Source organism: Schistocerca gregaria, chromosome 7 (assembly GCF_023897955.1).
Source record: "Schistocerca gregaria isolate iqSchGreg1 chromosome 7, iqSchGreg1.2, whole genome shotgun sequence".
NCBI classification, from domain to species: Eukaryota; Metazoa; Arthropoda; class Insecta; order Orthoptera; family Acrididae; genus Schistocerca; species Schistocerca gregaria.
Window position 1 is genome coordinate 49,623,092 of NC_064926.1, and position 26,452 is coordinate 49,649,543.

A 26,452-nucleotide genomic window follows, 5' to 3' on the forward strand; every position below is an offset into this window, starting at 1 on the left:
TCGAAGACGTTTATGATTATGAATCAAAGACGCTACCCCTAGATCACGGGTGTATATGATACGAGAATATAATTTGTTTGGGAGTAAGGAACAATTATTTAATTAATGAAAGATAGATTTGTTGTTTCTCAGTAACTCACCGTATTCCAAAAATGGTGAAAATTAATTCAGTGGTGGTAGGACATTCAGATAATCAGATTCTAGTATGGAAAACTTCAGTGCTCGTAAAACAGCTGCCCAGCGCTCTTTAAACACTTGCCCAGTGGATTTGACAATGAATGTAACAAGGCTTCTGGTGGCAGTATTATTTCAGATTGAGTGTAGCATTCAATAAAGGAAATCGTCTATAATTTATCACAGTGTGATTTCACCACATTTGCACAAAGCATAGCTTGAAGATCCTGTATACAATAAATGTAACACTTCGTAGTATTTTGCTTGCAAGAGTAAAATATTAGCGTTTAAATGAGTCTTTAGGACATCGTAAATAGCATACAATATATTAAACCAGAACTTAAGTTTTCAGAACGTGACATAGGCTTCAATATTGGAAAGAAGTAATAGCCAGATGTCAGATACCGAAGTTTCATGTCTTTACTTGAGCCAGAACTGAATCTTTAATGTGAGTATCGGTTTTTTTAATTAAACTTGAACTACACCTCTACAAGTACTCGAAATTAGCTTTCATTATCTGAAAGGCTTTCACATATGAGTCGTTGGCTTTACATAGTCAGGATGATTAGTGATGACCCTCAAAAGCGAGATTACAAACTCTACGTTTTGCTGAATTTATCTGACGCTGTGAAGGAATATGTCAATTAACCATAAGTCTATATCACCTAGCATATGTGTGAGAGATAAACAAAGCTTAGAATAAGATACTGCAAACACTTAAAGCAGTGAAAAGTGGATGCACATAACACCACATTTCCAAACCACTTCATGCAACAGAATCACCCCCCTTTCTGGCATACAAATATCAGTAAACACTAATGATAATTTGCAGACAGCTACTGTCCACGTACCACAACATACAAAGGATCCACTGCAATAACTTTAAGATACACCATCCTTCTCATTTGCACGAATTATTTTTTGAGGTTATAATTCACACCTTAAACTTCTGATAAAGGTTTAGCTTACTTGTGGTTCCCTATAAACCTGCGATTTCACTAGACACATTCCGAACTATATTCCGATTATGATATCCTCAGGATGCCACAGACTCATTCTTTCTTGGATTGAACATCAGTTTCTCATGGCTGATATGTGAGAACATCGGTCGATTTGAGCGAAGAAAACACTGATATGAATTTCACTAATTGTCGTCTGAAGTCTATACGTTTGGGCGATGAGATCAGCTACAGTGTTACCGCGTACTGATTTGAAAAGATCGGCCGTCTTCACCGATATTGGTCGTCGGCGGAATTCCCCGATATCGCTCGCTATGACCGCAGCCTCAGTTATTCATGGAACAGTGCTCGTGTCCATTTAAGTTGCCAACAGCTGAAGAGCACTCTGGGTATTTTGGCGTACGCCATTTCATATTTACTTAGTCGTCAGCTGCAGAAACCACCGGCGTGAAAGCTATATGGGTGAAGAGGCAAAAAGCCACGTAGTTCCTTCCAGACCACTAGAGGCACTAAGGGGTCAAACGAAGCTGGAATTGACCAATGAGAGCTGTCCAATGGCGGTTGTTGAATTTCTATCGTCTTTCTCTGCACTGAAGTCTACAGTTACAGTCGGCTTTGTATTTGTTTCATGTTGACATACTATTGATCTTCATTATAAACAGATATTTTACTTTACATTTCATAAAGTAAACCGTGGAGTTGAAGATTTCCTGCACAAAAAATGACCATAATTTATCCAAAGGTAAGATATTTAATTTTCAGTAAATAATCTCATAGCCTATAAATGAAATGTATAATCTTCTATCGTGACGTAAACTGTGTTGTTTCCGTTTGTTTATTTAAATAACTTTGATATGTCAGTAGTAGTTTTATTTAGTGAAGAATTTTATGTTTTTTTTCAGAACATTCAACACAACAAATTGACGTTGCAGTCCTGTAAATTTCCTGAGTGTTCATCTGGATATCAAGTGGGTTCAATAGAGAAAGTTAGCAACAAGCATGTTTCCAAAACAACCCCAAGACTTGCTTCTGAAGTGAAAAAGTGTTTGTAAACCGTCACCTGATGTGAACTGTGATACTTATTTTGCTTGTGAAAATCATTTTTTCGAAGAAGATATTATGAATTAAACTAGGCATATGCTAAACAGGGTGTGTTTCCAAAACATGTGGCAGGTGTTCCTTGTGAAACTGCTAAAATCAGTAGTGAATCTGAAACTGTTGCTAATAGTGCTTGAGAAATAAAAAATGAATTTAGTTTTCATTTCACTGTTTTAATCCACCTTTCCTCTTTTTGGTACTTAATATTGATGTCTTTTCTACGTTGAAGCGTTTACAATTGTATGACATAGGAACATTTTTTAAAATATTAATGATCAGTAATGAGAAATTACTCAGAAATTACAGTCTTCAAACATAGTTGTAACAAATTTTAGAATTCTTTATTAATTAACACTGTGGTAAAGATTTCGTGACTGGGTCTCTTTAACTGCCAGTTATTCTCTTAAGGATACAAGGTACTTATAAACGGTGGAAAAATCGAAATTTTTATGACTTTATTTAATTCTACATTATTTCCTGATTACATTGATATATACAGTATAGGGTTTCAAATGAAAAATGACCTATATATACCAGATTTTAAAGTTAAGGTCATGTATGCCGCTGTAACCCCTTTATTTCTGTTACAGAAACCAGCGTTATTTCGAAAAGAACTGTGAACTTTCTGTTTCCGGCGATTATACGTATGACACATTGTATCTGTTGTAACCGTGCAGGTTTCTAATGTCTGTAAACGAGTATCTTTGCTAGTGTTTACTTTTGTTTCACTGAAGCAGTTTGTTCACGTGTTAATGAATATTTGTTGCCTAAGTGCTACATCTATTTGTGGAAGTACATATCCTTTAGTGTGCAATAAATACGAACTACGCCACACACCAAGAAATTCAGTAAGAGGGAATTCCGTGGAAACCAGTTCACAAACAAACCAAGCCACACTGTTGAATGTAACCTATGTATCAGTTCTTCAGGGAAGAAATTCCCACATGACACGTCACCTGGTGATTCAAATTTTTGCATTAACAATGACGCTGTTTGTAGTGGATTTGTTGATGTTGATGTGCGCATCTTATCTTCTTTGATAAAGGAAGTGGTGAAATGTAAACAATGTGATGATGTAGAGTGAACAATGAAGTGTCAGGAAGGGTTTAGCGTCAAAATTAGTTGTTTTGTGTAGATCCTGCAATAAATGTATCTCGAAAATAACTTCAAACATTATGCATAATTCATCTGATGTGAATTTCATGTTGGTGTACGCAATGCATACAATAGGAAAAGGAAAAAAAAGGCTGCTTAAACGTTTTGTGATTTGATGAACCTTCCTCCTCCTTCCAGTAGACTCAACAAGCACATAAAAATACTTTTAGGTGCCTTGACGGTTGTGTCTAAAGCATCCATGAAGCGTGCAGCAGAAGAAACTGTAAATATTAATGGAACCAGGGACATTGCTCTTGCATTTGATAGGACATGTCAACGCTAGGACATCATTCGTTGAATGGTATTAGAAGCGCTACTTCTCTGGAGAATGGAAAAGTTGTTGATGTTGAGTGCTTAATAACTGCCGCACGTGCCATGGTAACACTGAAGGACATATTCAACATCAGTGTTCTAAGAATTATGATGGTTACAATGGAGATGTGGAGTGTCATGGATCTATAAAAATATTTCAGAGGACTGTGCCCGTTCATAACGTTAGATACACAAGGTACCTAGGCGATGGGGACTATAAAGCTTTCAATAACATTAATGACTGTAATGTTTATGATGATATCTTGGTAACAAAACTGGAGTGTTACGGACATGTGCAAAAGAGGATGGATGCGAGATTGAGGAAGCTACGACGAGAAATGAAACGAAAGTTGCTATCTGATGGAACATCTCTGCATGGTCGAGGCAGATTGACAGAAACTGAAATAGACCTTCTTCAGAGATATTATGGACTGGCCATTATGCGAACTGCACCTCTGAATGATGTTACAGCAATGATGAAAGCTGAATGGGCAGCTACCTTCATAAGTTGTCCACAGATGACCACTGTGCTCACAGACTTTGCCATAAAGGAGCAGATTCTTGGTGTGGTTACCAAAACGCAAAAGAAAGTGGTCAAATATACCATCATAAGCATACTCTTCCTGAGCATGTTAAGAATGAAATAAAACCAATTTTTGGAGACCTGAGTGACCCTGTTTTTCTTGGTAAATGTCTTCCTGGAGGAACTCAGAATACAAATGAAAGTTTCAACCATAGCATATGGAGGAGATGACTCAAGAATGATTTTGTAGGACTAAATACATTAAAAATGGCTCTGAGCACTATGGGACTTAACTGCTGTGGTCATCAGCCCCCTAGAACTTAGAACTACTTAATCCTAACTAACCTAAGGACATCAAACACATCCATGCCCGAGGCAGGATTCGAAACTGCGACCGTAGCGGTCGCGCGGTTCCGGACTGTAGCGCCTAGAACCGCTCTGCCACTCCGGCCAGCCTAATGTATTAAAAGTTGGTGTACTAGATGCAGTGATATGTTTCAATGATGGAGTGATAGTAAGGTAGATCGACCGAGCAGCTACAACAGATGTACGATTATTGTTATTATTATTATTACTATTATTTTAAATACCGTAAATATACCGTAAATATTATGCACAGGAAAGGTAGCAGAGGATACAGATTGATGGTGCCCCTTATGTGGAAAGTAAGTTCAAAACTGTGTAGAATGAAATTCAGGTTTTGATGAAGTTAGCAGAAGGACGCCACAGTGAGTTCGATTCAATTGCAACATTTCTGCACGATAGTAGTTCACCAAATGTGGCTGTATGGTAGATGGTGAATTGTAAGTAGGCACATAATATAGAAGCAACGAAGAAATGCGGTCTGCTTTGTGAAATAATAAGTTTTTTTAGCATCTACAACAAACTGTGACAACACAGAATGGTTTGACCGAAAATTATGAGAGGTGTTACTGACTTAACTTGGTGCTGTATTTACAAGTTAGAATGATTAATTCATTAAAGCAGCAGTGGGTGTTACGCAGAAAATACACTTGTTGAATTATTGATCGCTATTTTTACATCCACTTTTGCAGTTCTTGAGCACACATGAATTCTGTTCTTATCACGTGGTGATTATTGATTATATTGACTATGTACGAAGGATAAGACGACAACATTTACAAGCAACCATAATTTTTTTTTTAATCCTGGGGTGTAAATGTACCGACGTCACATGTAAGACTGGACGCTGTTGTATCTCACCCTAAATGTTTGAGAAACAGTAACTACTTCATACATATTTTGGCTTTGCAATCATTTATAGCAGCTATGGTATATGTAATCCGGGAGGGGAAGGGGAAGTAGCCATGGGCATGACACCTTCACTGTGTTTTTCCTTCCTTTCTTGTCATCTCATCTTAGGACTGTCAGTGTTGTTTTCAGAATAAAAATACCTGTTATAAAATGTGAACGATTTAGCAGAGTTGCAGATAATGCTGCTTCAAAAGTAGCTTCAAAAGAACCAGAGAAGGGAGGAAGAACAGTATTGGTTAAAAAAGTTTTTTTTTTCGCTCACCGATTCTGTGAGTTATGATGAAGAAATTCACATTACATTGATACGACGTCACAGCAGGCATACTATTTAGGACGTTTGTCGAATGTTTCTTTACGTCCCTATCCAAAGCCAATGATTCTTATGATATGAGTAGATGTTTTTTATATATTTTTTATTTATTTACATTTTCTGCGTGAGGGCCATCAAGCTGATGACTTTTGCAAACGTCATACATATGTCAAGTAGATTAATGTAGGTAACCCATTCAGCAGTGGTACACATATTCATCTTAATATTCTAATTAAATTACGCGTTACAACCTAGGGCAAGTAGAATAGAATTCACCGAGTAAATATAAACATTGTTTTTTGTAATAGGGCTTTTAACTCCTTGTGGGACAGCTCCGTTTCACACGTTTTCAAAGCATGTGGCATCTTGTTCAACCATATCTGCCCATTACTATGGCAATTGCCAGTTATGTATAATTTTGTCCTCTGTCTGAAGTAGTTACCCTTACTTCAACTACCCTAATTATGTGTATCACTGCACTTATTTACTTTGGATTTACAATTCAAAAAATGTACTGTTAAACGTTAATGTTGGACAAAGGTTTCATAACATGACCCTCTGGACTTCAGTCCTGTAATACTAATATTCTATTCAGGTGCAGGTATGCCACACAAACCCACAGTTCTGTACCATAATTAAGACATAGTTTAACTGTTCCATAGTAAACAATTTTTAGTGTTTGACTTGAGATTATTTTTGCCAGCTGACTTCTCAAATACAAGCTACTGCTGATTTTCTCACATACCGAAGTAATGGGGTACACCCAATGGAGACTTTTGTCTGGGTGGACACCAAGAAATTTAATGTTATCTTTTTCTGATGATGTAATATCACTAATATTGTTTATTGTAGCCTCATGAGAACCAAGTGATTTAAATGTTATTAGCTGGTATTTACTGATATTCGTGTTTAGACCCTGGTGTAGAAAATATGTTCCGAGTTCGAGTCTCGGTCTGGCACACAGTTTTAATCTGGCAGGAAGTTTCATATCAGTGCACACTCCGCTGCAGAGTGAAAATCTCATTCTGGACAAATATTGTTTATTGTAGCCTCATGAGAACCAAGTGTTTTAAATGTTATTAGCTGGTATTTACTGATATTGGTGTTGAGACCCTGGTGTAGAAAATATGTTGCTACTTCTGTCACACTCTTAGCTGCAGCTAAGTGTAATGTCTTCAAGTTTTTTCATGAAGTAAGAGGGAGATGTCATCAGCATAGGCTACTAGATGTGAGTTGAAGGGTTGTGTCATATAATTGACGTAAACCAAGAAGGAAATGGGACGAAGGGTCGATCCCTGCGGTACCCTCTGGATTACTGTATCACCCTCTGGATTACTGTATCTCTAGAAGACTGGAAATCTATTACCTTATTATCTATTTTACATGAAAATTTAGTACACTATTGCGATTTGTCAAGTATGAGGTGAGTAATTGCAAAGATTAGTCCTTGATGATGTGAGCTTTCTGTTTCTCAGTGAGCAGCCCATGGTTAACTAAGTCGGAAGTTTTGGAAAGATCTAAGAATATGCCTGCTGTGTTCATACCTTGACCTAGGAGGACTACAGTAGTTGTGTACCGATTGTTCCTAAAGCGATGCTGTCGTTCTGTTAACAATATGTTCTTTGAGAAAGGAAAACCATTTCAAAAACTTTACTAAAGATAGAGATCAATAATAGTGGGTGGGAGTTTGAAACCTCTTTTGTGTTCCCCTTCTTAAACAATGGTTTAACAATGCTTATTTTTAGACTACTAGGATAAGTGCTTTCCTAACACTACAGTTTATGAGGCACTTTAGTGGTTTGGTTATTTATTTAATGCATTCTTAAGTACTACGATCAACATACCACCCTATCAAGCTGAGAATTATTTGTCATAATGTGAGCATTATCTTGCTAATATAATTTTCTTTAACCTCATCGTGTTCAAAACTCACTGTTTGAGTAGTGTGAATGGTATCTCTCCTTTTGATGATATGAAATGCTTACTAAAAAGGTTACATAATGCTTTTGGTTCTCATCCTGCATAATGCATAAGGGTTTGATCTCTCTAGTTGTGGAGGTTTCTCGATGATTAATGATCAGTTTCCGGGACGCCTTGCTTATATTTGTAGACTGTGAGATTTCATTATTGTGGACTTGTTTTCTAAGGTTTGAAAGTTCTGCTTTAAAGGTTGTTCTTAGATGTGTTATATTCTTGTTTGAAATTGTGCAGTCTTGTTGATTTGTACAGAACGTCTAGGTCATGAATATTTTGCCCAAGTTTAACAAGGCTGGCAGGAAGTCTGAGATTGTTATTTCGTCTTCTCTGACTGTGTTGGCCTTGTCTTTATTTCTTTAGTGAGACAACAGGAATCTAAGTGTCTCAATAGGATGTTGTAAAATCATTCCATTTGTTATCTGATCCTTCCACATGGTAAATTCTATCCCATTTCTCCTCAGTTTAATTATCAGAGAGGTGATGTTACTATTGCTCATAATTCGTTTCTTTTCTAATTTTTTGGTATTATTTTAGGAGCTGTTTTTCTATGTTCTACCTGTTGGGCAAGGTGGCCTAGGTACTGAAAGTCTATGTTACTATACTTGATAGTGTCTTCACCAGTTTTGTTAATTATTGCATAATCTAGCTGGTTAGAACTAGAATCTGAGACCCTAGTGTCCGTGGTATCAATATTTCTAAGACTAAATGATGTTAATGCATCTACAAATTTCATTTTAGCTATGTTGTTGGAGTTTGCATCAGTGTTAAAGGGCTCCTAGTATAGTAAAGCCATTGGGACCAGTTTGCATAATTATGGTATTCAAGCTGTTGAGAAGATGTCTCAGAGTTGTTATTTGGGCTGATGTTGGACTTCGCGAGCTCACCAGTCGACACTAGGAAACGTTGTATAGCAGGCGATGAAATAAGCACGCTTATGACAAGAGAAGTCCAAACACGCCCCCAAGTTATCCGGCGATAACGCCCCCTGGGCAGCGTGCATATAGGCCCCCACCACCAACCGAGATGTCTAAACCTCTCAATCCCAGTACTTCAGTACTCAGCGTCGGGAGTCAGTTCGCATTTCATGTCAATACGTTGCACTGCGCTCTAGTCTTCCACAGTGATAGCTGTCACCTCCCACCATAGCTAGCTGTGAGAGAACGTTGGTCATTGTATATAGTTGTGATATGGACACAGACAAGATTATAAAAAATTAGTACATGGTAACTGATTTCTGTGAACCACTCAACTTCTGGATGGACATCACTGAAGTTAAGCACTCAGTTGGTTTCTGTAATAAAGTCTATTTAAATCATGAGCGCGTTTTGTGTTGTAGTGAGAGGAAACCGGCCACTCACCTATAATACCACCCCCTCCTCATCCAGCCAGGAACCACAAAACATTGCACGGCCACAACATTAGTCCTTCTGGTTTTATTGTTACGCAAATATTCACCTGAAGCTGTGGCTTTTAGTGGCACGGAACTGGCAGTGATACAAAAATAAAGAGATAAATACAGCTGAAGCGGTTTATTAATACCCAAGCATAAGGATATCCCTTACTCGTTTTTTGGCGATGCGGTATTCCATCAAGCGAAGCAGTTATGAAGCCATATGTAGGAGCGCGTCAGAAGGGATCACGGTACAGAATATTTAACTAGACTGAGCCGAGCTCAACGAGTACTGGGAAATACTTTCAGAATCATTTCACCAGTGTTCAGAAATTTGAGGAAATCTCATGCGCTATCACCTGAAAAAGTTCAGCTGGTACTTACGACCACTGTATGTTTGCGCTACTATTTAAAAAGAAGCAAATCATCCACCAGCAGTTATATTTCTTCAGAAGCTTTAGACAGATGAAAATGAATGCCTGCGAGAGTGTAATTGGAGAAATAGACAATGTGCCGATGCGTTTCAAGATATTTGCAATATGCTACGTAGTGCAACGTAACAGGTGAAAGATATCAGAAAAGAATCTGCGAGCTATTTTTCTACAACAAAAGCAGTTTCATGGCAACCTCTATACTTACAAACAACTGTTCATATACTGTAACAGAAACTAGGCATTAATTGTAAATGATAATGAACATGTAACTTACCTTATATCTTCAGAGATTATACAAAAGAAAAGCGAAACTTTTGAAGTCAAACCAGTCTAATTTGTATACCTCTGTCGCTTCTACAAACCACTCAATGAAAGTTTTTCAAAAATGAGCCACAAACAAATAAATAAATTAATAATTCAGTAACATCTAACAGTCGTTTATTTACCTTTACCTGTGCCAACTGACTTCATCTTTTTTATGTTTCAACACCTGAAAGATCTCTAAAACCTAGCAGTTTCGTTCTTGGCATCTTCAATGCAGAATTATACCGCTTCAGCTATCTCTCAACATTCATTGTTTTTCTTTATGTTATTGAATACTTCTTTGTATTCCTATTTGTTAATCAATGTGATGTTTAATACTCTTTGCTTTGTAGATGTCCATAATTAGAATGCATGTATTTTCCACTTGTAGTTCTTATGATGCCCAACTACTAAGATATTTGTTTTGTTTTAATGAATTGTGAAATAGTTACGTTTCGTTACTCCAATATAATTGTTTAGTTATTTGTCATATAATTAGTGGTTTCTTTATAACATAAGACAAGGATATTTAGTTTACCAACACCATAATTATTTTCTTCACGATATTCAATTTTTTAATTTCACTGGATCATGTTTTATGCACTGGTCGCATGGTATCAATATAAATTTCACGGCAGGGTCGGATGTGTTTTTATGTTGATTAATACTGATACACTCGTGATGCTGTCGGTGAGTTCGGTAAGTAAAATAGGTATTAATATTTTATCCTCATATTCCACAGTTTGTTACCAGGTTATCCAGTTGTTGCCTTTAGTGGTATTGCATGAATTAGTTGCGAAGATTTTTGATTAGTTGGGAAGATTAGTTGGAAAGCTGTCCATTTTTCTGAATACTATTTCCGTTGGTAGATTCTCTTGGTCTGACAGGATACGTGCTTTTGGACCAATGTCTTAAGAACCCCATTCTTCTGCGCAGGGTGGTGAAAGCTGCTGGCCTGCAGAAATAAATCAGTTTTTCTGATTTTTTTAAAAGTAGTATATCCTGAAACGGCAGCTAGGAATTCTTCTCCAGTTCTGTGGTGATCTCGATATTTGGATGGCAGGAATTAAGATGTTCAAGGAACTCATTGAGCCTGTCCTTCCCATTAGGTCAGATCACGAAGGTGTCGTCCACATACCTGAAGAATCATGTGGGTTTATATTTGGTTGTCTGTAATGTCCTCTCCTCAAATCTCTCCACAAACATGTTGGCAACCACAAGAGACAGTGGGCTGGCCATAGCTATGCCTTCAGTTTGCTCGTAATATTGGTTTATATACAGGAAATACGTGGATGTCAATGTATGCCTGAACAGGTCCAACAGAGCACCGTCAAATTTTTCCACAATCAATTTAGTGAGTCTTTCAGTGGGACCCTAGTGATCAGTGATAGCACATCAAAACTAACCATGACGTCTGAACCTGTGATGCATAGTTTCTTGAGGTGTTGCAGGAAGTCTTCTGAGTTTTCGATGTGCTGAACGTATTTCCCCACATTAGACAGCAGATCTTTCAAGTACTTCTGTGTTTCATATGTAGGTGCCCCAATATTACTGATAATTGGGCGCTAGGGCACGCCCTCCTTGTGTATTTTAGACAAATCAGGTAGTCTAGGTGGTACTGGTGCTTTCGCCCGGAGTTGTCTGATGATCTTTTAATGAATTGATATAATGAATAGAAGAACTGAAAGTGTGGATATAGGAAACGATCCTCAGACAGAGTTCCAGGCTCTCTGGACCGAATATGGAACACCCAGGAGCGGGTCCGGTGGGCGCGGACCGTAGAGGAAACGCCAAGAACCGCAGCGGATGGAAAAAGGAATGGCTTCGCTTCACAAATTCACGTAGCTTCATGCTCCGGTGAATTGTAGGATGGGCGGATCACGCCTTTTCTACTTCTCCATGGTGGTGTTTAATGTGGTGTTCTCGTTGGGATCTTCTTCATGGTTGCCTGGCTGCTAGCAGGTCTTTTTTGCTCATATTGCGTCGTTTCGTTACACCAGGAACAGGTCTGGCCATCTCGTGGTCGGGCGCCAGTGTACTTGGTTGCCCAAGTCGCGGACGAGGGCGTTCTCCGACGTCCGCGCGGCCGCATAAAAACATTGCGCCACTTGGCCGGAATCGGTGTTTTAGCATCGGTACTCCTGCTATTCTGTGGAGGTATCCGGTGCTGAAGTCACGTGGCAGGTGAAGCGGTGGCCTAAGCGCCTTGTTCTGGACCATCTGCAGCTTTGCAACTGGCGAGTCAGCCACGTTGCCCCACACCATAGCAGCTATGTCAATAAAGAGGGAAAAACGCATAATTCGGAACATTAGATATAATTTATGCCATGATCTGCATGAACACCATTTTCCCTTCGGTTCTTCCTAATCGCCATAAATTTTCTAATCTTTGATGTAGAAATTTTAATATCTAGAATAGTTTTATGGTGATTGCATTTGAACAGTATTCGCGAATTCCTCGAATATTTGCGACTAAAAGCATGACAATTTCACGTCTCTCAGACAGCGCCTAGCCCATACGTTGCTCGGCCGTATGTAAGCCCTGCGCCACACAGCAGGAACAAGTTGCGTCCGCTTCCCCCGTCGGAACTGGATGAGAGGCATTGCACTTAGCATTCTCTCAATCGTTCTGGTGAGTTTTTTGTCGTTCCAGGGCGGCTTTCTTTCCAGGCAATATGTTTAATGGGTTGCACAAAGCGTCTTGTTCTTGAGTTTTTTGTCCCTCTCTGATTGACTTCCGCAGACCGTAAACAGTATATCACTGACATCAGATGAATCTGTTTGTGCCCCGTCAGCGACAGGATAGATCAGGCCTGTATCCATACATACCTGTGTGATGATCACAGGAAGAGATTAAAGGTGGCACGAGGGAAGGTAGGACTGGTTCTGAGTTCATGACCTCTTCTTAAGGTGAACACACGTGCAGACGCCACCCCTCTCTCCTAGTACCCTTTTTTTGGGGTCGGTGTTTGCTGTAGTTATGTTATTACAATGATACTTCTCAATTACCAGTAAGGTTGTTACATTATGACCTGTTGTTTATGAGTGCTTGTTTTTTTACCATGGCAGTTTCGATGTCAAACAGCGAGACACACAGGCGCTTAATGAAAAGGGATGGCGTTGGGCTCGCGAAGTCATATCTGGCCCTTCGGATGAACTGGGCATTTCAGAAACACGAACAGTTCCAGTACAGGCTACAGTCTCTATGAGTGGCGAAATGCTTCTACAGTCCACCCCACTGCATCATCATTATATCCCTTCTAAGCTTGTCCATTATCACCTCCTTCCATTCCTCATGCAGGAGGGTATAGAAACAGTAATCAGCTGTGTGCTTACAGCTTGTACACTTATTAAACTCCTCTCTGTCCAACACCAACATCTCGTCAGTTGAACACATTTCCCGTCAAAAATAAGATAGTATCCTCCACTCCTACCTTTTTCCTGTCAGTTCAGAAGTGGAGCAGAGAGATTTATTTCCACTTGTATACAAAGGGATCATCCTGTGTAGAGTTATTATTTATTTTGAGTATATCTGCTACTAGATTCGAGCGGTACTGTGAATTATGTTTCCAGCAGCGTAACACCAGCTGTACACCATCGACAGTTTTTGAGCTGTATTGGGATTTTAGGCTTTCTTTGTGTAGCATTATGCATATAGATATGTAAACAGGACCATTCTTTATGATTAATTACATAATTACTTACTTCAGTTTCCCACCCAAAACAAATAACCTCTCTCTCCTGCAGCTGGACAGAGATTGAACATTTACTTGTTTAGAGGGTTTGCACTTAGGCTTTCCACCAGAACGACAGGGGCTCCAGTTCCAGAAAGGGCACCTGCCATTTTGAATTTCCTGCCAATTTCTAGGTGGGTGCAGGACAACCTTGGTACAAAGAAATTCCCGCCATTTTTGAAATGTCCGTAATTTTATGAATTTCCCTCCAAAATTCTAAATTACATGCTATGGGCAGGTGGGGATAGAGAGACAGAGGGAAGGGGAGGGGAAGGGGCACACTAGCTGGCTGGGGAAGACCCATGACGTCATCTGGCGGTGGGGGTAATTAATTTAACAATCAATTGATTTGCATAATAAATTTGAGATCAGTTTGGTATCAAAATTGCCCAGAAACATTTTTGACCTCCTACTTCTAGCGATTGCTGTTTCTTCGTCTGTCACATCATCAGGTAAGTCATCATCCTCATAGACGCCCTCAATGGAGTCTTCCTCCGATCTGCTGTCTCCTCCACATTTAACAGTGGTAAATCCTTAGCCCACTTAACGTTATTGGTCTTGCTTTAAATTGCACCAAAGGTTACTTTGCCTTTTCTACATGTTTCTACATCGATTTCTTTACATTTTTCATGTAGCCATTTCACCTGGCTTCCCTGCAATTCCTATTTTTGTTTCATTACCAAGTGACGTGCATTTCTGTGTTCCTGAATTTCCGTGAACATTTTTGCACTTCCTTCATTCATCGATAACTGAAGTATTTATTCTGTTATGTATCGTCTCTTCGCAGTTACCTTCTTTGTACCTGCATTTTTCTTTCCAGTCTTCCTCTTGAACCAAACTATCTAGTGAGCTATTCATTACAGGAATATCTATAGCCTCACAGAACTTAACGTACAACTCTTCATTCCACTTCATTCCTTATTATTTTTGTATCCCACTTATTTGCACATTGATTCTTCCTAACTAGTCTCTGAAATGTCAGCCTATTCTTCATCATTACCAAATTGTGGTCTGAGCCTTTATCTGCCCCTGGGTACGCTTTATAATCTAATATCTCATTTCAAAATCTGTGCCTGCGCATAACGTTAGCTAACCGAAATCTTTCTGTATCTCCTAGCCTTTCCCAAGCACCCCTCATCCTCTTCGTTATTATCGAACAGAGTATTCCCTATGACTGTCTGAAATTTATTGCAGAGCTCAGTTAACATTTCTTCTCTCTCATTGCTAGTAGCTAGCTCAAATCCTTCAGTAACGCTTTCTTCTGCTTCTTCCGTACACCCGCACTCCAGTGCCCCAAGATTATTAGACTTTAGTCTCCTTTTATATACTGAATTACCAATTCAATATACTCGTATGTTTTCTATGTACCTTGATGCTCTGATTCTGATACATCATCTATACCTGAACTGTTGTTGTCAGTGTTAGTTTGCTGTCGATTCTGATGAGAACAACCCTATCACTGAAATGTTGACAATAACTGACTCGCTGCCTTACCTTCTTATTCACAACTTATCCTAGCCGACTGGTGTGGCCGAGCGGTTCTAGGCGCTACAGTCTGGAACCGTGCGACCGCTACAGTCGCAGATTCGAATCCTGCCTCGGGGCATGGATGTGTGTGATGTCCTTAGGTTAGTTACGTTTAAGTAGTTCTAAGTCTAGGGGACTGATGACCTCCGATGTTAAGTCCCATAATGCTTAGGGCCATTTGAACTATAATGTGTCCTACTCCCTTACACTATTTCCTGAGGCTGTTGACATTACTCTGTATTCGTCTGATCAAAAACCCTGATCTTCTTTCCATTTCACTTCACAAATGCCCTCGATCTTCAGACTGAGCCTAAGCATATTATTTTTCAGACTTTCTAGCTTCCCATAGTTACTTCAGTAAGTTATCAGCAAGTCATAATCAATAAAAGAAGTTACCCACAAGTCATAGTTACTCCATCAAGGTATCAGCAAGTTATACTAACCCCTGACGTCACCTGCTGGGCATTGTTATTCTTGCATGTTAACTGCAAGTCATAGTTGATCCCTCAAGCAACCAGAAAGTCAGAGCAACTCCCACACCTATGCACAAGTCCTAGTTAGTTACTCTTGTAAGATGCCTGTCTGCAGCCAGCTAGCAAGCCATGAAAACTAATATATCCGCCGTCTCCGGATAGGAAAATCTCAGAGTGTGAGCTATAGCGGTTTTACTTAAAGTCTTTCTTCAAAATTTACGAAACAATTTTCTTGAGGTACGACTGATCCTCGAAGCCTACCAATAGCTAAATCAGAGATTCTTCCAAACATAAACTGTCTGTAGTAACCATACAGCTTCACCAAACCAAGCCGTGGGCGTCTCGTGAAGAGCGGCACGGCGTCCACGTTGCGGTCACCTGAGTCCGAGGGCGAGTAGAGGCCGTGCGGGGATGGCTCCGGTACGCTGGCGGCGTTGGACGATGACTCGGCGGTTACGATGACACCAGTGGGCTCGCTCGGCGTGAACCGCCTCTCCAGGTTTTTTTTCCCTTTATTGATTTTCAATTCCCCCCGAAGGGGGCGGGTTGGTAGCAGCTTAGTACGCTGCTCTACAGCCTACACCTTAAAAAAAAAAAGAAAACAGAAGAAGAGAAGAAAAACAGGCGATAAAACGGTGACTTATAGTGAAAATGGCGGAAAAATGCGGAAAGTTAAAACAGAAAGCAAAAGGGGTTGGCAATGTTGATAAAAGACACAGGAATCAGACAAGTAACAGAGTACACACACAATTAAAAAACACGGCGACAGCCTGGTTTCTGTTCGCAAGACATAAAAAGCACACCCAGCGACAGTATGATGGCCGTTCTGAACACTTCCCAAAAAACACGACACAGAACACTCACTGTAGAACACTGCACGAAAATGGCAGCACAAAGATGACACTCCCGAGCCAAAGGCAGATGGGGGGGGGGGGGGGAACTGGAGGAGGGGGAAGAGCAAGAAGGGAGGAAGGAAAAAACGAAAAGGTTGGGGAACCAAGGAGGGAGAGGACTCATAAAGAGGGAGAGGGGCAGGGCAGACACGAGAGGGAATGAGAAGAGGCAGAGGAGGGAAATGCAAAAGGACTAGGGGGAGAGAAGGGGGCAGAGAGAGGGGAGGTGGGGAAAAAAAGAGGATGGAAGGGGGGGGGGGGAGAGGGAGCCCGGGAAAAGAACAGAGGAAAGGAGGGGGAGTGAGGATCAGAGGTGATAGGAGGGATAAATGGAGTGAGGAAGGGCATCATCCAGGAGGGGGAGTTGATGGAAGCTACCTTGGGAAAGGAAATGAAGGGTGTAGAGATGGAGGGTGGGGGGGACACAACAGTGAAGACGTGGCAGGGGCGGGAATGGGAGAGGAGAGGAGCAACCAGGAGATGAGGAGGATCAAGGCGGTGGGAGGTGTAGAGGATGCGGATATGTTCGAGGACCTCTCCAGGCTCCTGCGCCAGCCTAAATAGTGCTCGGCGCATGGATATGGCTGACTCTATTTGAAGTCACGTGTCGAGCGGAAGGAAAGAGGTCCGCGACTGTAGCGACCTCTTGCGGCGGCGTGGACGCCTCCTGGTGGTCTGTGGGAAACGTCTGTGTTTCCGGGACGGCCGGCCAGGCTAACACCTACTCGGTCCGGGGCCCGCTGTACCGGTCTGCTTCGCGGGAAGCGAAAGTTGCAGCCGCTTAGTCTGGACACAGTAAAAACAGCCAGCTAACCTCACAGATAGACAGTAGCCAGACAGCAGCCAGAAATTTGCCTGACCCTTGTGTGGAAGTTACCTTCAAGGTGCCAGCAAGTCAGAAAGTCGTAGTTCCTTCCCCAGAACGTAGTTACTCTTGCAATTTACTAGCAAGTCATTGTTACCACCACAAGTTACGAATTAATAAAAGCTACTCCTGCAAGTTACCCACACATCATCAATAATCTTGCAAGTTACTCAAAAGTCGTAGTTTCTCTTGCAAGTAACTAGCAAGTCATAGTTACTCTTGGAAAAATCTTGGAAGTCATAGTTACTCCCACAAGTTACTCGCAAGTCACACATTCCCCTGTAAGTTACATGTAAGTCTTTGTTACTCACAGAAGTTACACTTAAGCCATATTGCTACACATATATGACTTGCAAATAATAGTTACGCCAGTAAAACAACAGAAACTTATAGTTACTCTCACTAGCTACTCACAAGTAAGAGTTACTCTTTAAAGATAAGCCATAGTTATTCCCACAAGTCACTCGCAATTCATATTTAGCCTTGAAGCATACTCACAGGTAAGAGTAACTGCTGCAAGTTGCTCTCAAGTCATAGTTGCCCCTGTAAGTTATCCTCAAGTCATACTTACTCCTGTAGATTACCTTCAATTCATAGTTACCCCAACAAGTTATGTGCAATTCTTAGTCAGTCCCTCAAGTTAACAAGTCATACTTATAACATATAACTCATAGTTGCTCCAGAAAGACACTTGCAAGTCATCATTACATCTGCAAGTTCCCTGCAAATTACTGTTACTCCCACAAGTATCCTACAGGTCACAGTCACTCCCTCACATTAACCCTGCAAGTCAGTTTCTAGTCACAGTTATTTTTTCACAAGTGGCCCTCAAATTACTACGTGTTGCCAGGCTGTTGCTCTATTGTTGCGCAAATGTTGCTCGACTGTTTTCAATAGCTCTCCGACAGTTGCCTGGTAGTTGCTCGTCAGTTCGCCCTAAAGTACCACAAATTACGCAAAAGTCGTAATTTTTCCCGCAAGTCGTAGTAACTCTCACATGTTACCCATAACAAATGTTTAATCCTGTCAGTTATGTGCAACTCATAGTTAATCCCTCAACTTATCTACAACCACAGTTACTGCCTAAAGTTACCTGCAAGTCTTACTTACTGCTACAAGGTACTCGTATGTCATTGTTACTCCCACAAAATACGTGGAGGGCATAGTTACTCCCAGAAGTTGTCAACAAGTGACAGTTACTGTCGAAAGGTACGTGTGAGTCATCGGAAACCTGCAAGTTATCCTCAAGTTATTGTTACTCTCGCAAGTTACCCACATGCAATTACTCCCGCAAGTTTTCAGCACGTCATATTTACTCCCACAGCTTATTTAGAACTCATAGCTACCAAATGTAACTTGCAAGTTGTATTGAATCCCACAAGCTACGCACAGTTCATATATAGCTTTGCAGGTTACTCCCAAGTCATAGTTCGTCCTGGAAGTTACCTGCGACTCATACATACTCTAGCATGTTATGCACACCTCATACTTAATCCTGCAAGTAGCTCGCAAGCCACAGTGACCTCAGAAGTTACCCACAATTCAGAGTTGCTCTCACAGATTACCCACAAATTATAGTTCCCTGCCAGTCCTAGTTACCCCCACAATTTCTCCACAAGTAATAGTAACTCCTGCAAGTGACTCGGAAGTCGTAGTTGATCGCGCAAGTAACAAGCCAGTCGTATTTATCCCCGTAAGTTCTCGGCAAGTTATAGTCGCTGCTGTATCCTGCTACTAGCGCGCGTGAGTTTGAGTGCGCTGAGTGTAGTGTCCGGCGCGCTTGTGTACTGGCCATTAGAGGGCAGCTATAGGACACATATACACGGCGCTGTCTACCGGCGACTCGCGCCTGTATGCGTGCAGAGCAGCGCTGACTTAGCCCCACTGTGTTTCATTTGTCTGTACCACTCACTTCAGTGGTTTTGTGTATCGTTTATGTTGCACCTCCTCTATGATTCTTTTGTCTTGTTACATATGGAGTTACAAGAGGCTTATTTCTGTTGTGTTCAGAAGTTCATGAATAAAGCGATATCTGTGTTCTGATCCGTATATTATTTCGATCTGTTTCGTATATTACTTGGTTACTATATGATTGGTGACAAGTGTGGAATGGTTTACACGTACTCAGTCTGTAAATGCGGTTTCATCCCGTTTGGTCATTGTGGGCGTCATACTACCGACCCTGACTGAACAGCTTTTAGTCATGTTGCGGCCCGCGTTGGTGCCGTTGGTAGGTTGGCATCGTGTAATAGGAATAGTAGCGTCTCGTTTTCTTCTTGTGTTTACTGGCAACACTATGTTTGCTAGCGTTGTCTGTCCGTGAGTGGCATCAGCAGCGGTTATCGATATCTAGTACGGTGGTACTATCTTTGGAAGGACGTGAAGTGTTTTCCGGGTCGGAGTGTGTCGGGGAGTTCAGTTGGGATGCAGCAGCAGTGAGGTCCGGCAGTGCGAGGGCATGCCGGGACCGCTGGTGGCACGCAGGCACTGCCGGATCGAAGGGCTGTAGTTGCGAGGCCCACAACCTTGTGTCCACCGAACCCAGGACGTATGAGTGGACATTAACCCAGCAGTGAAACCTCCACTATTTTGAGATCACGCCGTTTGTCCGCCCGTTACTGCTTGCAGGGTCGCTGAGACAAAGAGCAACGAGTGGAGTGTTTGGAGTTGGCGAAATTAATTAACCATCCTCCACCTTTTTCTTATTAACCATTGAATTCCTTGTGTTATTATTGGTGAATTTCAACCAGCGGTTTTTTCTCTGCCTAGTGGCCGCCAATACCCCACTCACCTGCCCTGGAGGTTAGCGTATTTTCGCGGCAGTGTAGCTTTCCTCACCTTTCCACTGCTGTTCGGTAAGGCGTGTAGTTCAACAGCCTCCTTGGTTGTGGTTTTGATTTTTTGTTTGTTTTGGACTACCTTGGTCGTAGTGGTTCCTTCTGCTTATGGATGTTCTAAATACCGGATTCTGAAGACGCAGTGCTGTCCACTGGTTCCACCTTTCTGTGTTATTCCATCATTGTATTAGTTATCAGAGATTATGCAGATTTTGTAAGAGTGTTGCTCTGCGTTTAAACTGCAAATAGTTTCAGTTGCCATCCGGTTAAGTGAATACAATTATTGGCTGTCTGTCTCATCATTTACTAAGTTGAGGGACTTTCACAGGTCGATCCTTGGAGCGCTGTCTGAGGTCCGCTTCTCTCTTGATTTGGTCATATTGTGATGATTTGTTTTTTTCTAAATATTATAATTTTCATTTATTACTGTTTGGGCCTTCAGTGGACAAAGAGTTTCAATTTCTTGTTAATAAGGCCTTCAGCTGTGAGTGTAACTTCTCTTAAGAAATTTTAATTAGACAAAATATCTAAACACTGAAATGTTGATGGTTGTTCTTTAAATATCTCTCAAAGAAGTTTAGTTGCTTCTCAAAAATTTGCTACCCAGGCCTTCAGCTGTCCAATTGTTTTTTTAGTTATTACTATTGCGGTCTTCAGCCGACAAATAATTTGAATTTCTTGTCAACACAGCCTTCAGCGCCGTGAATGCAGTTGGTCTTAAGAATTTTTAATTAGATATTGTCTCATAATAGTGAAATTTTGATGATTGTCTTTTTTTAAAAAATATTTTAGTATCTCTTGGAGAAGTTTAACTGGTTCTTAAGAATTTGCTATCCAGGCCTTCAGCTGTTAAATTGTTTTTTGAGTTATTACTATTGGGGCCTTCAGTGAACAATGAATTTGTGGTCAATAAGGACTTCAGCCGTGAGTGCAACTTCTTTAATTTTTTTTAATTAGACATTGTGTCTTAACAGTCAAATTTAATAATTGTTGCTTATTGTCAACTTTATTTGCAATTGTTTCCAAATAAAGTGTACGTGACATTTTTTGAAAAAACTGAGCAACCAACGGTAACTGATTACGGCCCCATCCACACCGAATCCTACCTTTTCCTAAGAAGCAGGTCTCAAGCTTACATTGGCAGTGAGCATTTTGTCGGGTTCAATTAACAGACAGGTTATTGCTCCACTGGTCTATCCCCCACTTTTCCTTTGTATGATAATTCGGTTGAGGATTGGGAAGCTTACGAAAGAAGACTCAGACGCCATTTTTTGGCTTGAGGTACGAGAGACTCGAATTTGTGCAAAACCTTATTCCTCTCATGGATCCCATCTACCAAGGGAAGCTCCCCATCGCACCCCCTTCAGATTTAGTAATAAAAGGAACTAGTGGATAGCCCGTCACAAATTGAACACAGATCAAGCATGAATAAAGGAAGAACTGTAAAAAAAAGCGAAATAGAAATAGTGAACTGTCAAAGATGAACAAGTGCAACATTGAGTAGTCATGGTGTTGGACTCAAAGCGGGCGAGCCGCATTATAACCTCTCTAGTGCCATTTATTTTAATTTTTTTCACGACATTGTGAACTGTCTGTCCGGCCATTGAAGTGTTCGTTCTCTTACTGTAGTCTTGGCACTTTTCGTACTATAGATGGGTTATAGAATATGAGTCATATGGCAAAAATACACTACCGTCGCTAGTAAATGTAATGAACAGTGTGAGCAGGCGAGATACGACATAGGTGTCTCGCAGAAATGAAAACAACAAATAAATTTATGTAAACTATGCTACAAGAAAGGCATTCAAGAGTCAAAACTTCGAAAACGGAACAGAACTTCAAAGACGTTAAAAACACGTGTTTTGGCAGAGCACAGAGAAACTGTGTGATTGTGGAGCTTTTGTGTTCTGAACAACTTTTGTGTTCTGAACAACTACAAGTGGCTTCCGAATGAGAACCGCAAACCTGTGATGACAAGGCAACAAACAAGTCAACCGAATCCTCCACCGGAAAAGACGTCTTGTGCTCCGTAGACGACATTAGCGACAGTACGTGCCTCAATCTCGTATCGACTCACCTGATTTGTACGCCTGGTAAGTGAGTGAGATACGCGTCTTTGCCAGATGTATGTGCTCGTACAAATGTGGTCACTCCCAAGGAAATGATGAAAACATAACAGTTTGCCATATAAGTTGCAACAAATGAACGCAAAAGCTTCACAATCACACAGTTTCTCTGTACTCTTCCCAAACATGTGTTTTGAACATCTTTTAAGTTCCGTTCCGTTTTGCAAGTTTTGACTCTTGAATGCCCTTCTTGTAACATAGTTTACATCCGTTTATTTGTTGTTTTAATTTCTGTGAGACGCCTATGTGGTATCTCTCCTGCTCACACTATTCATCACGTTTACTTGCGACGGTAACGTACTCGTATTCTTGCCACATGACTCATATTCTATAACCAATGTATAGTATGGCAACTGCCAAGACTACAGTAAGAGAACGAGCACTTCAATGGCCGGACAGACAGTTCATAATGTCGTAAAAAAATTAAAATAAATGACACGAGAGAGGTTATAACGCGGATCGCCCGCTTTGAGTCCAACACCATGACCACTCAATGTTACACTTTTTAATCGTGGACCGTTCACTGTTTCTATTTTGCTTTCTTTCATAGTTCAGAACATCTTCTTTCTGTTCTCATGCTTGATCTGTGTTGTTTTTGACTTGCTATCCACTTGGCCATCCCACCGCTAAATCTGAGAGGAGTGCGATAGGGGGGTTCCCTTGTAAGGTGTGTCAGTTACTGCGCCAGCTTGTCCCTCTACAAGAACTGGCAGCTCTTGCTTTTGGTCACATGTGCATTTCATTGTCCAACTGCCGTCGCAAACAAACGCATGTCATAGCAGCGCGAGTAGAATTCTATTGACGCCACAAGAAACCAAGCGAGTCATAGAGGGCCTGGGCACACGAACTTGACAGCCTTTGCTGTAAATGTCAACTCGTTTATGATCCCCATAATGTCTCTTACGCAGGCTCTATGGTGCACGACATAATTATCTGTTTGGCTCCGGACAAGGAAGTGTACCAGATGGCTTTACTCTGTGAAAAGATGTGGTAGAAGTTTTGCAAATACCATAATCTTTTGAAGTTCCTAGGACAGCGGGGACCAAATGGAGCGTGGGGCCATGTGGCGGTAGTGTTACAGGATGTGCGCACTAGGACGACACATAGCTTGCACGATGAAGCGGCAGTGGTGGCGGTAAACCTGCGGACCCAGCGCCGAGCTGACCAAGGCCTTTCTGTTTTGTCCAGCAGGAACGATCGGCGTGCCCTAAGTGCTGGGATACTTGTGATTCGCTAAAGGTTGCTCAGGGTATGGACATGATGTAAAATGAGTGACTCCAATGCCTGTGACTTCTCCGAAGTTATTTATCGAGTTAAGTATTTTTCGCCAAGTTTTCTGCGCTACAGGTCGACCGATACAGGTGGTACAGTGACGTTATTGAATTCTCAAACCTGTATGAGTTTGGGCTCGCCACCATTGACACCTGGACTGTTGTAACGAACAGAACATTGCGCTGTTCGGACAGTTTAGGGCGTCTGCCTGTTACCAGTTAGTCCTTCATTCTATTACATTTTGGTGGTTTGCTGATGCCAGTGTTGAGAACTCGTTTGGGTTGGATGCATTTCAGCCATTTGGATTTTCTGTCACCGTCGCAGTTCACCTTGACTTATCAGGTGCCGTATTCTCACTTGGAAACATTGTGTGAGGAGTTTTCAGACTCGTTTTCGGAATGTCTAGTGTGTGCTACGAATTATCCTACTTTAATCTCTGAAATCCACGGCTCAGCCTGGTTTTGTCGTACGTGTCCTATTCTTGTGGCCCTGAAAGGTCAAGTGAAAGCAGAACTGGACAGACTTCAATCTCTAGAGGTGGTGCAACCTGTTGTGGCTCATGAATCGTCGTCTCCGCTGGGTGTAGCTCGGAAGCCGTTGGGGAAACTTTGCCTCTGTGCCGAGTTCAGTACTACGGTCAACGCTTAGTCGATCGAAGATACGTAACCTCTCCCAAGCCAGGAGGAACTATTGGCGAAAACGTCATGTGACCAGTACTTTTCTAAAATCGATATTTCTGAAGCTCATCTGCAGGTTCCTGTGTACGAAGAGTCTCAGCGAGTTCTGGTTTTGAATTCTCCTTTTGGCCTCTGTCAATATTTGCGCCTTCCTTTTGGCGTGGCTAGCGCCAATGGCACTAACCAACGATTATTAAAGCAACTGACTACACCTGTCCCAGCTTGTATGAATTGTGTGGATAATATTGTTGGAAGTCCTGCACGGCCGATCACGGTGTAACCTCGCGAAAACTGGTATTGTTTATTTGAGGTTCGACGTATCGAGGGATGGTGTTCGCCCTCTGCCAGAAGGCATCTCTGCTGTTACACCTATGCCTCGCCTCTCGTCCATGAAGAAGCTTCAGGTCTTCCTGGGGAAGACAGCCTTCTACCGTGAATTCCTGCCTGTTGCACGGCTTGTTACGCAAGAACGACGTTTTGGATGGAGCCCAGACTGTGAACATCCTTTTGAAATGTTGAAATGTAAACCATTCTCGGCCTTTGTTTATCTACTGTACGTTCTCTGCCGCGCGATGTGGCCGTGCGGACTAAGGCGCCTTGTCATGGATTGCGCGGCCCCTCCCTCCGGAGGTTCGAATCCTCCCTCGGGCATGGGTGTGTGTTGTTCTTGTCATAAGTTAGTTTAAGCAGGGTGTAAATCTAGGGATCGATAACCTTAGTGGTTTGGTCCCTTAGGAATTCGCACACATTTGAACATTTTGTACGTTCACTCTGAACAATCACATAGTTTAGGCAACTGACACCTGTTTACAAAGAACTTGACAGTGTAACGCCACATGCAGTATAACTTTGCATCCATTTTGGCCTGGATGCATACACTGATTCGGATGTGAAGGACGTTATGAAGCCATTGCATCTTCTCCGAAGCCAAACTGGTGCATAGCTGTTGCAAATGGCCGTTTATATATAAGATATTGGTACTGTGACGGAGTCGGTGAATGAGCTATTACCGCACATGTTCCATTCGTGCCAGACCTGGGTATTTGCAGCCAATGAGAGTATCTCAGCATCACGAAGACAATTCACTGAGACACATTTTATGCGTGGAAGAGCATTGTCCAGCTGAAAATTGATAACACAATACTGTCGCACGAGAGGTACCATAAGAGGCTGCAAATGGCCATGATGTATGAAACTAGCGTCAGAATTCAGTCACCATAAGCCGTGACATAGAGTCATATTCGATAGCTCCGTACACTACGACTGCCGGAATAACACCTCAGTGTCTGGAACCGCGTGACCGCTACGGTCGCAGGTTCGAGTCCTGCATGGGACATGGATGTGTGTGATGTCCTTAGGTTAGTTCGGTTTACGTAGTTCTAAGTTCTAGGAGACTGATGACCACAGATGTTAAGTCCTATAGTGCTCAGAGCCATTTGAACCATTTTCGAACACCTCAGTGCTTCCCCAAAACAGCGGAAGAAACTCTCCGACAATGGTCATCCAGCGTGCTAAACAACCTGAACTTCTTCGCTGAACACAATGTGACGCCATTCATATGGATTTCATGCTACTCAGACATGACACCAACTCACACGCAGCCGTTTGCGTTATAGTGCTAACGGTATTCTAGGCATGGGTCTGCAATTCCTTAATCCGGCTGCTGCTGGTTTCCGACCAGTGACGTGGGGTGACGCAGAATGCTGGAAGCCATTACGTGTTCTCAGCTCTTAGACGCAGGCGTGAAGAGGTTACGATGTGCTTGGTGTACAATACGGCAGTGCTCCCTTGTTTATCTACTGTACGTTCTCTGCCGCACGGAGTAGCCGAGCGGTCTCAGGCGCCTTGTCACGGATTGCGCGGCCCCTCCCGACGGAGGTTCGAGTCCTCCCTCGGGCATGGGTGTGTGTTATAAGTGGGTTTAAGTAGTGTGTAAATCTAGGGACCGACGACCTCAGCAGTTTGATCCCTTAGGAATTCACACACATTTGAACATTTTGTACGTTCACTCTGGACAGTCACATAGTTTAGGCGACTGACACCTCACAGAATGGCCTTGGCACGATGTTAGCGCACCAATATGCCGATGGTCGGTCCTGAACAGCCTGTTGCTTCCGCGTCTAGATATTTCTCTCCCG